Raw genomic sequence first — 15,483 nt, forward strand, 5'->3', positions numbered from 1 at the left:
CCCCCATCCTCTTCATCGGTGAAGTGATTCCAGGGTCAGAGAGAGGAGCTGGCCATCTTCCTGCCCTGTGCTACCAACATGTCCTCATGAAAGGAGAGGACATTTTTGGTAAATTTCCTTCTAACATTACACTGTTACAGAGATTCTCCAAGGGGAGTTCCCAAGACCCTGCCAGAGATTCCAGAAGGTCATAACTATTTTCATAGTGATCCTAAGATATTATTTGCCTTTCCCACTGTTTTACACTGATGGTGAAAAAGCAGTGATGGGTAAAACTCTGGCACTTTAGCACAAATCAAGAGATTGGCCCCAAACTGTTCTAGTCGTCATTGCAGTCTTCACCAACACAAGTCCACAGTTTAAAAAGAAAAAAAAGAAAAAGAACTAGTTTTAGTTAAGAAGCAACAAATATTATTAGTTTTATTAAATTTCAACCCTTGAGTACACTTTTTAATATTGTGCCTGAGAAAGTAGAAGGTTTTCATAAAGCATGTGTATTGCAAACCAAAGTACGACAGTTTTCTCAGAAAAAAAAAAAAAAAAAAAAAAAAAAAAAGAAGAAGAAGAAGAAGCACTTATGTGATTAAGGTGCCAGCTGAACTAACTTTATTTCATGGAACACCTTTTTTTTTTCTTGGAAGAATAATTGGCAAACTAAGGTTATTAAGACTTCTGTATTTTCCAGGCATTTTCTCGAAAAATGGATAAAGTGCTCCCGTCACTTCATTATCAAACTGAATGGAGTTTCTATGCCTGCACACAACAGAAAGGCAAATACAGAAGCACTGGTTTTGCAATAAGGAAAAGGTTTACTCACAAAGGTTTACAAGTGAAAAACGGGAGAAATAAATCTCAAATCTGTGTTCCCGATGGCTGGGAGTGAGGTATATTTAAGGTAAAGTGCGTGGGTAGGGAGTTAGATTGTGGGGAAAGGTAACTGGCAGAAATGGATGACAAGGAAATGGAAAGGTGATTGGTGGAAGTGGACAACAAAGAAACAGGAATGTGGAAAGTCCCTTGGACTCGCACAGTAGTCTCACCATGGTTCTTCAGTGGTGAACTTAGCATGATCAGGAGGTGGAAGGCTAGGCCCTCTGACATCACTAGGTCACCCCTCAGGCACTCGTGCAGGCCCTGTGGGGGGATCTGTTGCTTCATTGGTTTGAGCAAGGCCGGGCTGGTGGGATCTGCTTCGAGTGTCTATGAAACATCTTAAGACAAACAGCTTGTGACCTATATGTCAGTGGTGTTATGTTTAGGGCACAAAGGCAGGAATCACATCCTGTGATTCCTGACTCAATGTGTCTTCCTTAAAAATTAACCGTGGGCTACAGGACAAGCAAAATCAGCAAGTACAAACTTTAGACCTATACCTAGAGTAACATCTAAATTTAAACTAAATTATAATATCAAATCTATTTCTGTTTGACTGTTGGTTTCAACTTCAAAGAAAACAACTGACAGTATTTGTTGTCAGTAATAAAATTTCAGCTTTCAAGTGAAAATTGGGATTTTGGAAAAAACTTTTATCCACTACTGTGAGCTTGAAATGTCCCCGATAGGTAGTTTTTCTGTTGTTGTTTATCTGAGATCAATAGTGACATTAACAAAGATGATGTTATTTCTATAATAAATGTGAAGACATTCAGAAGATCTGTGTAATTCAGTATTTAAGTTTCCTATCGCTACTAACAAATTACCACAAATGTTGTGGCTGTAAAACAACACACAGTATTATCTGAGAGTTTCTGTGGGTCAGGAGTTGGGAGGGTTCAGCTGGGTCCTCAGCTCAGGGCGCCATAAGGCTGCAACCAAGGTATCAGCCAGGCTTATTTCTCATGTGGAGTTGTGGGGAGGATCTTTTTTCTAAGCTCCCCCATGTTGCTGGCAGAATCCAAGTTCTTGCTGCTATACTACTTATGGCTGCTTGTTTCTTCAAAGCCAGAGAAGGGTGTGCTGGAGAGGAGGAGAGAGGTCAGAAGAGAAGAGGTCTGTTTAGGAAAGGCCCACCTGAAAGTCGATTGATTAGAGACTTCCATAACATATGCAAAATTCCTTCGCTTTTGTCATAGTCTATTGTTTAAAAGCAAGTCACAGGATTTGCCTGCCCTCAAGGAGAGGAGAATTCTACAAGGGTGTAACTCATTGGGGGTCACTCTAGGAAATGTCTGGGACTGAGTTGTTGTTGTTGTTGTTTTCCAGTTGACCAATGTGTGATGTTACAAAATCATCTGTGAACAAAAGAGCCATTCAGACCGACAGATTTTCATGGAACAAAGTATGGAAAGATCAATAATAAGGTTTCTGATTCCACATTGCAACTAAACTCGAAGAAATTACCAATTGTTGAACTGTGTGTGGTACCAAAGAAGAATGTCCACAATTATCTAAAAATGCTGTTAAGAGTTGTATGAAAGAAACAGGGTTTAGTGCTTCCCTTCACAAGGATGGAAGAGGCCTCAGGCTTACAACATAAGTACAGGTAAGCCATTGCCTGTTTCTTAATATGTTTTAGTTTTTTTTGCGTGCTTCCCAGGTTACAGCCTTTTGGAGTCTCAACATGAACCAGGATAGATTTACAGCAATCCCTCTTTTTGTGCTGTTGTGTCCGGAATTACAATTTTTTCAGCCCTATGCCAGTGAGTCTCTCCAAGGCTTGTAAAAGAGCCTCTCAGCCACCTATAATAGAATTAATGCACATCTCTAAGGGAAAAGTGTCACAAACACCAGGTTTAATCGTTTAAATATAGGTCTTCTTCCAAAATTTTGGCCTGAACTTTTTTCTGTATTTTAAATTGTCTTCAAATTTGTTTTGTTTTGTTTTGTTTTTAAATTTAAATGACTGTTAAAATTTTTATCACTTTTCAATGACATATCTGTGTGAGGCCCAATTTCGCCTATGTTCTTCCACTAAAACAATGCATCTCAACAGATTAAATGCAGAAGCCTCTTAACAGTCACAGTGGGGGCCAAGTTTCTAACACATAACACTTTGGGGACACAATTCAAGCTTCAGTGAGTTTGGAGGGCACATAATTCAATGCATCACACTACTTTAGGAACGGACTCCCCGTGCTTCATCTTCAGCTGGAAAGAAACAACCCACCCACCACCAAGGTAGTCCTGAGATCATGAGAGTCAAGGATGTTGACACTCATCCCCACCCTGCTTTGCTTCATAAACTGGCTAAGACCTGTATTATGACTGTGGGAGGGACAAGATCCCATTTGGTACAAGTCCTATGACTACTTGCTATATTCTGAATGTTTGTGTCTCTACAAAATTCATATGTTGAAACCCTAATTCCATTGTGATGGTGTTTGGAGATGTGGGCTTTAGGAGGTGATTAGGTCATAATGGTGGAACCCTCATGATGACATGAGAGAGCTTGCTTTTTCTCTCTCTGAAATCCTCCACATGAGAACACAAAGAGAAGATGGCCATCTGCTAACTAGGAAGCAAGTCCTCACCAGACACAGGATCTCCTGGCACCTTGATCTTGGACTTACCAGCCTCCAGATCTATGAGAAATAAATGTTGTTTAAGCCATCCAGCCTATATTTGTTAAAGCAGCCTGAATGGACTAAGACACTGCTGCTAACCCTTTATTGAGAACCTAAGTTTTCCTTCCCTTTGTGTGTGTATGGGAAGTGGAAGGACGGACTGCCCATTCTAACGTGTAGTATCAGAGCACTGACAGGAACAAGACCGATTTGCCCGGTCAGAGACCACATCAGGGAGGGAGAGAGGGAGAGGGATCAGTATAAGAGGAGAGTGTGGTAGCCTAAGTAGGCTAGGTATGCGGGTACTGGCAAGGCCCACTGGTGTGGTAGACACATCCTCTGCCAAGATGTTCACGTCCTAATCCATGTAACCTATGAATATATTACCCCACATGGCAGAAGGGAGTTTTTCAGGTGTAATTAAGGACCTTGAGATGGGGAGATTTTCTTGGATTACTCTAGTTGGCCCAATGTAATGACAAAGGTCCTTATAAGAGAGAGACAGAGGTCAGAACAACAATAGGTGTGATGAAGGAAGCAGGGTCAGAGACAGATTTGGAGATGTTACACTGTTGATTTAGAACATGAAAGAAAGAGCCATGAGACAAGTGGACTAGTAGTCTAGGTAGACTCAAGAAGCTAGATAAGGCAAGGGAATGAATGCTTCCCTAGAGCCTCCAGAAAGAACTCTGCTCTGTTGATATTGTTATGTTAGCCCTGTGAAACCCACATCAACCTCTAATCTCCGTAACTGCAGGGTTGGTGTTATTTAAGCCACTAAGGTTGTCGTTGTTTGTTATGGAAGTCCTGAGAAGCTAATATCATTGGTAATTGGACAGTCTGGCTGATAGGAACAGGCTGTGGTCTGGAGGACTAAATGTTGATGGTGGGCTTCCAGTGCCAGCAAGGGCTGGGAGGGCTCACTGTGCACGGAGACAGGGTCTGTCACTGGAGCTGGCTGGGACAGGATGGAAACAAATTCTCCAGGAACAAGGGAGGAGTCCAGAGACTGGGTTCCTTCCAAACTTGGATATTGAATCCAAGTTCCACCAGTTATTACCGTGTGACTTTGGCAACTATGACACCCCTCTGAATCCTGGTTTCCTCGTTTATGAAATGGGAATGATGTTACCTTCTAAGGCAGAATCATTGGGAGGCATAAATGAGAAAAATCCCATTTGCTCAGTACAGTGCCTGGCATATGGACATGCCTAATAAACAGGTAGCTAGATTTATTGTTGTTCTTAGAACCGGGACGTGCAGCACCAGCATGAGAAGGCTCCCACTCACCCCCCAGACCAGATTCAGGATTAGTCCCAGAGTACCTGTGCGGGCAGGGGCATGTGGGAGGCTCAATAAGGTTGGCATAACAGGTTGCAGCTGTGGGGACAGCTGATCTGGCAGGTCACCCATCAGCCCTTTCCTCCAGAGTCCTGCAGAGGAAGAATAGCAGCAGGCTCATGGTTCATATCAGGAACACAGGGTACCCATTTCACTCCTCCAAACATTTATTTGCTCCTGAGGCTCCTCTTCCAAGTTAGGGCATAAGGATTTGGAGGCTAGTGGTTGTTTCTGGGGCAGCCACAGTAAGTACTGGAAACAGGTGTTCCCCTCCTTAGCTGGCTCCAGAGTCCAAGGAAGACTTTCCCAAATGGCCAACTCCTCCCACAGGAAGTTGAAGCAAAGCCTGGTTTGCAGGGGCACTGCCATAACCTCTATTGGTCTGAACATGTCATCTCAGGTTGACCTGCAAAAGTTGTAGTGGCCGCTGAAGACCAGGGAAGGAGGGGGTCGGAAAAGAGATTGAGCTGTTTCGTTTTCAGCAGCAAGTAACAGAAAGCCCATTTCCCGGTGGTCCCAGCAATATGGAAGGACTGTTATCTCACTCCACCAGATGTCCTGAGGTATGAGCTCTGGAATTGCTAATGCACTGGCCCCTTGAGGCCATTAGTGGCAGGCCAAGTTCTTCCATCCTTCTCTTGTGCAATCCAAACTGAGCCACCTTTGTCCTTCACTAGCTTCCTCCATCGTGACAATATGACTGCTGTAGTCCTTTGTAACACACAAATGAGACAATGTCCAGCCAATGAAGGAGGAATGAAGACTTTTCCTCCAACATCTCCCTCGGCAGCTCACATCCCCAGGCCTAAGCCAATCATTGGCAAGAGAGAAAGGGACCTCTCATCTGGGGCTGGAGATGATCCCAGACTCCCCTGAAACCCACTGGCTTTATGATTTGCAGTGCGTGAGGGAGGCGTGGCCATGCGGAACCACGCCCCCTGCAGGCACGCCTCCCAGAGGCGGCCACCCAATATCGCCTTGCTCTGGCTGCCGGGGGCTTTCCAGGGCCTCTTTCATCGCCCAGGGCTCACTGTCCCAATGTGTGGCTCATGAAGGGAGCAGGGGAACTCCTCTTCCAGCTGATCTTCCCCAGGGCTTCGGTCAGCGGGCGGAACTTCTGGGACACTGTGCTCTGCTGCCGGTAGGATTTCAACATCTCTCTGCCATCCCACACTTGCTCTTTGATTCTCAACCAGGCGGCTTCCTGCAAAAGCTTCTCCCGGGCATCCTGGGCACCCGGTGGGAGCCGGGCGTCCGAGACGCCAATCTTCTGCCGGGTGGCATCAGATCTCTGCTGGAAGGTGGCTGCACGCATTGCCTGGCTGAGAAACCTCGGCTGGGTCCCAACTTGAGATCAGACTCTTCGAACTCCTCTTCTAGCCTTGAGCCTTCCCTTCGCAGCCGCCCAGCGCTTCTGCAAGACCTCGCCCAGGGAGGTGTGTGCCTTCTTGCACCTCCCAACCCACCCAGAGCAGCTTAGACTCTGCCGTACCCTGAAGTCCGTTCATTTCTTGGCTACTACCCAGAAGGTTGTCCATTTCAACTTATTTTCCAACTGTTCACATAGCTCCCCTCGATTTTCTGTTTTCATGCTTCGAATGACCGGCTGAAGGCTCTGGAGATCAGTCAATAAACGTGCTCAGCTGTATGAGGCTGGCTTCCCCACACAAAGGGAAACAGAAGAAACGGTGTATATGTGTCTGCGTGTGTGCACGTGTGTGCATGTGTGATACGTAAGATTACATGTCATATATGTTTAAGTGGTGTTATTTAATATATATGTATAAATAATGTATATATGTTTTAGGTGTTTTATTTTGAGGAAGTAACACATGCATTGTGGGGGGGGGGTGGATGAATCCATGAGGATCTTTATACGAACTTTAACTCCTGTGAAGCCTTGACAAGTTTCAAACAAACATTCCTAATTTCCTTATCCCACATACCCAAACCCTCACAAAACCTCTTAGCTCTTCCCTGGTTATTTGGTCATAAGACGTGCTGGGGAATGGGACTGGCTTCGGAGTTAGACAAACTCGGGCCCTGACAGTAGGTGGTCTGGAGCAGATTTCATCACCTCACAGGTTCTCAGAGTAAGTTTCTGAACATAACGATAACCCCATCAAACTTTGAAAATTGTTGGGGGGATTCGATATATGAGGGATCTTCAAAAAGTTCACGCAAGGATTCTTGTTATGTTTTAGTTCTATTTTCCATGAACTCTTTCCTCGTTGACGTATAATTGATTATACAGGTATTTGAGGAACTGAGGTTAATATCAATACCTGTGTACAATGTGTGGTGATCAAATCAGGATAAATCATTACAAAATGTCATCATTCTTAGTGTCCATTCATCCATTTCTCGCTTTTTCTCCCCCCCTCCCCCTTTGCCACTCTCCTACCCACAGTGCCACACTCTCCTTATGAAAGTGCAGTGTGTTGTTATGATCTTTCCTTCTTTCCTTCCTTCCTTCTTTCTTTGCATTAATTTATATTTTTAGCTCCTACTTAAGAGTGACAACATGCACTGTTTCTCTGTCTGTGCCTGGCTTGTTTGATTGAACATAATTTTCTCGAAGCTCATGCATGCTTCCGTGAAATTTTTGAAACACTCTTGCGTACGTTGCTCATTGGTGACAGATATTATTATCCTTGGATTACAGCCCCGACTAGTGCCTGGACTGTGGTAGGTGCCCAATATTTGTCCTGTGAGTTAATTCATTATGAATGAAATACTGTCAGATTTTGTACTGAATTCACTCTTTCTTCTCTTTTGCTGAAATTAATCTGGCTAGGGATTACAGGCAAGTTGTCAGGCTAGAGAAAATTCAAGATTATCAATCACCGTATGAATCTGTCACCTTCTCTTTCTTCCCTCCGCAAGAGGATCCCCAGCTCCATGTGTGCTTTTAATGTCTAAACTCATCCCCACTTCCCTTGCCCTTTGTCTCCCCTCCCAACGTCCCTTAAACTAGTTAATCGCCAGCACAACAAATCGTGGTGATAAAAGGTGATCATAAAAAGGGCTCTGTCAAAAACAAGGCAGAACGATAGAAAACACACAACGAGGACCAGAAGACATAACTATAGAGCGAAGGCACCCTTTGTTCAAAGTACGGCTGATATGCCTATTCCTTCACCTCAGCTTCCCCTAGCACAAATGAAAGGACGTGCCCTTACGTATCTCCAGCCACGTATTTCCAACCTATCCCAGTAAAGGTAGATGCCTTCTACCGATATTTATCTTTCAGCGAGAATGCGTCTTTGGGAAACAAGCAGGCTTCGCATTCTACCAAGCATACTCATTAGATCACTGGTCTCTCAAGCATGGCAATCTGAGAAAGTACACGAGGATGGTGCTCATGAATTGTAACAATGCACTGATTTGGTGGTGCCGTTTACCAGGTTTTAAACGGTTGTCTTGGGCTCCCGGAAGGACACTGGAGAGACGGCAGAAAGGCATTGGTTTGGGGAATAGGATGGAGGATGGAGGAGAACCGGGGCTCATGAGAAGGGCTGTGGGCTGAGGAAGGGCTTGTGCCCGCTAAAGACAGCGTAGGAATCTGTTGGGTGAGGAGGAATGAGGTCAATACAGAATAAAGGGAGGAGCGTGGGTGGGTCACCTCTCCTTGCCACTGCCTCTGGACCTGAATCGACAGGCGGCCTTCCTCTTCTTCCTTCCTAAGTGTTGGACCAGCCGCATGGAGGTCCAGAACAGGCCAGGCCCCCGCTCATCCTAGGGCCGTGCTCCAAAGGATGTCTGGGCAAGAAGTGGGGCCTTGGGGGGAGCCTGTTGAGAGGCCTGGCAGGATTGGAACCACTTTCACAGTCACCGAAGAACCCTTAGGGACCCCGGACACTAAATTTTGATTAGGAGCATGGGGACCCTGACTCCCTGAGGGTGACTATGATGAACCCATCTCTGAGGTCCCACTCTTTCCTTGTCAGTTGCTTACATGGACGTAGAGACCTGAGAAAGCTGTGCACAGCGTCTCTGTGCCACTCACCCAACCAACACTTAGCATGAGGGCCTGATGTCCAGCCCTTATGACTGGAGGAGAGGAGGTCTCCTTCACCTAGTCAGCGAGGGCAGGGGAAAGTCAATCTTTTCCATTGAACACACACTTCTGCTAGAGATCCAGCAAGCCTAGAAGGGATCTCAGAGTCCAAGCAGCGAAAAATCCACCCCCACACCCCAAATCACTTTCAGTGACCTTGATCCAAGAGAAGCAGAACAGATGCCCCAGGACAAAATGATATCCAAGGGACACAAGGCCACCTCCCTTCACCCGAATCAAAGAAAACCATGATGTCACAAGCATGGGGAAACCCAGTAGTGTGGTTATGAATTCAGGCAGTCAGCCTGCAATGCTGATAAATATTTCTCACTCACAGGATGAGGGTAGAATATCTCGTTATCTTAAGAATTTCATTGCCACCTGGGTCTCCAGATTTCCGTCTCTCCTAGGACATCCGAAGTTTGTCCTCAGAGCGGAAACACCACCGTACTTGCTCTCCTGACTTATGGTACTGTGAGTGAATGAATGGATGAGTGAATGGGTGCACGAGGTGGTAAAGAATGTGTTAGATCATGGAGATGAACAGTTGGCTCATAGATTGGACTCAGAGAGTCTCAGTGTTAGAGCGTAACTAAAGCGTGCCGTCTCGGTGTATGAGGTCCACACAGAGCATAGAGGTGCTGTGTTTTCTACTAATCCTCAGGACCAGGAAGATATCACGTGGAATGTGCCTAGGCCGTGTGCCCCAGGAGCCTTTCTCTCTCGCAGGCCGAGTCCAAAGAGGCTTCTGTAGGGCCTGATGATTACACGACCTGGAAGACGTTCTTCTAAAATTATACCAAATCGAGTGTTAAAGTGAATATTTGTTTAGAATGAGAAGAACATTTCTAACCTGCTCTAACCCATGACAACAGCAGCCATCACAATTCCCGAAATACGGTTTCTTTGGAAGTGCGTTTATATATGTTCTCAGAAATGCCCCGTTCAAACTGGTACGGTCTCAAATATGACGAAGCAGAATTTCAAGGCAACAGACACCATGGATTTATTGTGAATCCAGACAGGTACTTTGCAAATTTTAAAGCAACACGTGGCCATGTGAACACACAGCGTGGTCTCACAGGAGCAGCTGACTTCCTCTAAACTAGAAATGCACTCAGGTTCCTGTTAAGCCATCAATGTTTATTTTCACATCAAGTTTTCATACTAAACTAGCTTTCCCAACATTTATTCTCAAAACACGCCTCTTATTAACGTAGTATAACTATTCATGGGCTTCAGAAGTTCTCCTTCCATTGAGTGCGTTTAATTAATTCTCTTCCAAAGAGGGTCACGTTTAGCAGAATGGAGGTTGTTTCTAGAATTCATTTTCACATTCCTGGCCCTGGCCCATCTACTGCTCAAGCCTCCTGGAATGACTTGCCAGTGTGCATGTGTGCTGATGGAACCTGTTGGAGCTAACCGACGAATAAGCGTGAAGATGAAGCTCGGTTGGTTTGAGACAAATGACTACGTTTTGGGGGTACAGGATGCAGAACAAAGTGCTTGCTTTCCTCGAACTTATATGAGAGTAGATGGGCTACCACGTAGTCAGCCTGGCTCATAGGTGTAGAGTAGCTAGACTGTGAATATGATGAGGCTAGCTGCCGTCCACGTGGGGACAGATGGCTCTAGGAAGAGGATCCAGTCACCATCAGTTTAGAAGACAGCCGGGAGACCCTCCGTTTCAGGAAATCATTCGGCCATTGAGGGAGAGCTACTGTGGTAGATGGAATTTCAGGGAGACAGAGAGTCAAAGAAGGTCTTGCACAAGGCTGACAAAGGTTTAGTGCACGCAGGGATTTCATTCACTCACACGTGGACTAGGCGAAGGTGACCCGTTCACTTTCTGCTTCCCTTTTAGAACCGTTTTTGGAAGGGGTATGGGAATGTGGCGATAAGATAGAAGAAAAAGGGTCTGTCGCTGTAGGGGCACAGGAGGAGACCTAGTTAGCCGTCCTCATGGTTGCTGATCTCTTTCTCCTTTCCTTTATGACGTTTCTGTCAAATAGTTCTTTCTCGCGGTAGTGCACGGGGGGCCCTCGCAGATACTTCTCTTCTGCCCCCTGGTAATCCAGCTCATCAAGTGCTGCGATGGAACAAATGATTGCTTCTGGCAGGAGAACTTCCAGAACAAAATTTACTTTGTCGTCTCTTATGAGAGTCAGCATGGTGTTGTCCATTTGTGTATAGATTTCTTGTAGATGTTTCGTCAAAACATCCAACAGGTCCTCATCTTCCAGGTACGTTTCAACGCAGAGCCTGTGCCTTGGTGAATTCAGAAATGATGTCAGCCACCTGGACTGTTTCCTGCCCTTCAAGATGTCCAGGAGGTGGTGGTCGGCCCCCCTTCTCTTCACGATGAAGTCCACCAGCTTGCGGTTGTCCCGGTCCCGAGCGGCCCTCATCCTGTCGGGGAGAATCCTCTTGCAGGGCCTCTTCCCGCCCAGGGAGGTCTCCTCCTCAGAGTCTTCCAGGTCGGCATAGTTCACCTTTGGAAAGTCAACCTCCAGCGGGCCCTCTTGGATGGCTTTCCTGAGTGGGTAGCTGACGTCGGCGGCATAATAGTCCAGGAAAGAGCCCACGAAGGAACCCCGGCCGATGGCTTGTGTGTAGTGGGAGATGAGGGAGAAACACCAGTTAACACCTTGCTCGTGCACTTTCCTGGCTCTCTGCAGGAGTCTGTCTTTCTCTCTGCAATCCAGGGGCTTCAGTCTTCGAAGAGGAACTCGGATGCCGCTCCTCTCCTGGCGCAGGTCTGCCTCAATCAAGAGCACCCGTGCGGTCTTCTCCGACGCACTGACACTCTTCACCACAGCCGGCCAGAATGGGTGGTCTTGAAATTTAAACCACACCATCGTTCCTCTTTCAACTGGAGGAGGCTCCTGTGTCAGAGCCATGCTGGCAGGTTGTCCACCTCGTTTACACACCAGCCATTTTAGCCTTGCGGATGGGATTCCTAGACATCGAGTCAGCAGGAGGTCGGCGTTCTTGCAGTCCTTCGGAACAAACTGCCGCTTTTAGCTTCCTAATTCTGTCTGCCAGACAGAGGGAGTCACGCGGCCTCATGGCAGGGGACCTGGAGGGGGCAGGGGACCCGGAAGAAGCGGCCGCCCCTTCCACGCCTGGCTTCAAGGCCCCCTCCCCAGAGTCCTCAGCATTCCTTGAGCGCGCAGAGCACGCGGAGTGAGTAGCCACGGTCTTCGGCCAGGTGTCCTGTGCCTCTGCGTTCAGAGCTATGGGCACAGTGGGGATGACACCCCGTGGCTGGGATGGGGCCACCTGTCCATCATTAGCACATGCACCCTCCTCCAGGACTGTGGGACGCCGGGATGTAACCGTGGAGGCTTGTGCCTTTGCCTTGCCCTCTTTCTCACCCTCGTGTCCCGACAGTGTCGGGAAATCGTGGCTCGCGCTGGACTTCCGTGATGCCTTTATTGGCCTTTCTGCTGGAGCAGGGGCAGAGGTCGTGTGCACCCGTGATTTGTCACCGCACAGGGCATCCTCACTCTCGGCACCAACTGGCAGTGATCCTGAGGCTTCTCTCTTCCCAGCACTCCTCCGAACGACCCCTTTGCGTTTACCATACTTTTTACGAGGGGGTCTACTTGCCGGCTGTTGAGCTACCTTCTGGGAAGTTGTACTGGTCTGCTGATCATCTGGTATTCTTCCTCGGCCCCGTTTTGTTCTCTCATCCAGCCTCTCCAGTACCACTTTCAGGACTCTTCTGCACTCCTTCTCCTCTCCCGCTGGGGCACCGACCTTCCACTGGGCCCCTGCCAAGGAGCCCATGGCTTCCATTTCAGACTTCGTTAGGGCTGTTTTGTCTGTTCTTTTCTCCTGGGAGCTTGTCCTGGTCTGCTGGTCATCTGGTTTTCTTCCTCGGCCCCGTTTTGTTCTCTCATCCAGCCTCTCCAGTACCACTTTCAAGACTCTTCTGCACCCGCTTTCCTCTCCCGCTGTGGCATTGAACTTCCACTGCGCCCCTGCCGACGAGCCCATGCCTTCCATTTCAGACTTCGTCAGGGCCGTTATGTCTGTGCTTTTCACCTGGGAGCTTGTACTGGTCTGCTGGTCATCTGGTTTTCTTCCTCGGCCCAGTTTTGTTCTCTCATCCAGCCTCTCCAGTACCACTTTCAGGACTCTTCTGCACCCCCTTTCCTCTCCCGCTGTGGCATTGAACTTCCACTGCGCCCCTGCCGAAGAGCCCATGCCTTCCATTTCAGACTTCGTCAGGGCCCTTACGTCTGTGCTTTTCACTTTAATCGTTTCTTCTCCTGAGAGGTGATGATGAGGGGCAGAGGTTTCTGGCTGTCATTCCCACTGCTGACTCAGGTCTTCCCTCAAAACCCCTGCTCTAATACGCCTCCTTTGCCTCCGGACTGCAAAGCGTTCCCAGCTTGCATTGGCTGTCCTCCTCCACCTGGTTCTCCGTGAGATGCTTGCACTCGTGTTTTCAGTGGAAAGACCTGGAGGAGACTGGAATGGGAAAAAGGAAAAGAAGAACCGTATGAGGAAAGAATTCCTTTTGTGAAACTAGAAGCGCCCTGCTCAAGGAGATTGATGAGATAAAACAAGGTATTAAAAGAGTGGGCCTTAGACAGAGGGGAAGATGAGTGTCAAGCATTTGGGGAAAAATATGGAAGGTGCCAGAAGAGTTCTATAACAGCCCGAAGCCACCGTGTAACCTAATTGTAACGACTGCATGCGGAAGAGCATCCGCATGCGGACGTGGGTGTCATGTCAGGGATCCTGTTTCACTCTCCTGGACCCTCTGCGGCTTCTGAGATCCTTGGGCTTCAACCTAGGAAAATGCTTCATTAGTTTTTTGCCTTCCTAGGGTGCCCATGCCTCCCTGTCCACCCCAAGAAGACCGAGGCCATCTCCTACATACCGATGCTGGGAGCCAGCCCCATGTCATGTTCAAGAGCATGACTCAGAATCCAGAGGTCTGTGAGGTCATCTTGATGATTCCTGGCTGTCACTGTTAATAGGGATTTCTGCAGGAACCGGTCATGGGTTGTGACCTGAACCTCTATACTCTGGTGCAAAACTCTTGTCTCCCAACACCAAAGATGTGATGCTCGTTATGAAGACACGTGTGTATAGAGTGAGGTGCAAAGACGATCGTACCCCGAAATGTCAACATTAGATGGCAGCGAGTGAATGGGGAAGTCTTACCGAAGGTCACGTGGACGGAGGCAGGTCCGGTTCTGTGAGCTGGGTCTCTTGTTTCTCACACTCCAATCGCTTGTCCGCACACCCTTTACCCCGCTGCGTGCTTCTGAAGGGCGCTGTTCTTTGTGATCAGGTGGGAACTAGTGCAGATACTCAGGACCTATGTAGTCTTTTCTCAAGCGAATCTGGAAAATTCAAAAGAGGAAGCAACGTGAGCCAATAAAGTGTGGATCTAATGATCCCGTTCCCTTCACCAACTCAGGGATGCATGCCTTTTTGAAACAGCTGATATCTGAATCCCATCCATAATGTAGATGCCATTTTTATTTTCCTCCTCTTGCATTCCAAAATATTTCCATGGTATGCTGCCTGGCGTATGCTAGTCTGTTCCTGCGTCACAACAGGGAGAACCACTGCTTTGGGGATCGCGGATGCCATGGACACATGGATTTAACATCAATCGTGTGTTTGTGACCATCTGTGTGAGTGTAACGAAAATGGGGATTTTGAAGTTATTGTGTCTTTCTGATTCTCAAATCGCATTGAATGAGCTTGTGAGAACATGACATGCATAGAAAGATGTGTAGAGGGGCTGGCACCTTACAGATGCTCACTATGAGGACGATGGTGTACGTGCTTCCAACGCACTACCTATGCATCCCTGTGCACGTGCAAGCACGTACTGTGTTACACTATAGTTGCTAACATGAGAGCATAATTGGATATATTTCCTAGTTAGTGCCCATTTCTGCTACGTCATTTCCAAGAGTCTCGTTACGCCAAAATTTTCCTGATATTTCCAAACTCTCATGGAATTTCTGACATTACAGGAATGTGTTCTGCAGAAGCAGCAATTGTTCTACCCGTCCTACTCTTCCTATCTTTCCACCGCCAATACTCCGTTCATATGTCCTAGTTTTCTCTATATGTCGTCCAAATTAGTGTCATGACTGCTTTCTGCACTTTACCTAGTGCACTATTGACTTCACATTCTATGTTCTGTGATGCGAAACTTCTCTCCTTAATAAATGCGTGTATGTATGTCTTTGTTCACGCACACTGGTTGACGTAACAGGAAAGGTGTCACGATGATGAAATACACGTACCTTCAGCACACAGACGACAATCAGCACACAGTCTTCCCTGAACGAGGGTGCTCACTCAAGGGTGCTGGGCTCTCAAGCCCAGGGTTCACCTGAGGACACACAACTACAGGAGGAAGTAATAAAAGGTGACTCGACCGCTTCGGGCTCCCCTCAGCTGGACCTGCTAGCCCCACTCAGAAAACAGGTGTGATAGAGCACCTTCAAGCGTGACCACCCACACCCCAAAACACAAGCACGTACTCTTTCTCCCACACGCTCACGCACGCTCACGGCCCCATACACGCAGATGTTAGAA

The 15,483-nt window shown here is 47.3% G+C and overlaps 1 pseudogene; it reads left to right on the forward strand.

The window, feature by feature from the left end:
• Positions 1–2,403: 2,403 nt before the first annotated feature.
• LOC134368837 (U6atac minor spliceosomal RNA) lies at positions 2,404–2,522 on the forward strand (annotated as a pseudogene).
• The last annotated feature ends 12,961 nt before the right edge of the window (positions 2,523–15,483 follow it).

Source organism: Cynocephalus volans, chromosome X, assembly GCF_027409185.1.
Source record: "Cynocephalus volans isolate mCynVol1 chromosome X, mCynVol1.pri, whole genome shotgun sequence".
NCBI classification, from domain to species: Eukaryota; Metazoa; Chordata; class Mammalia; order Dermoptera; family Cynocephalidae; genus Cynocephalus; species Cynocephalus volans.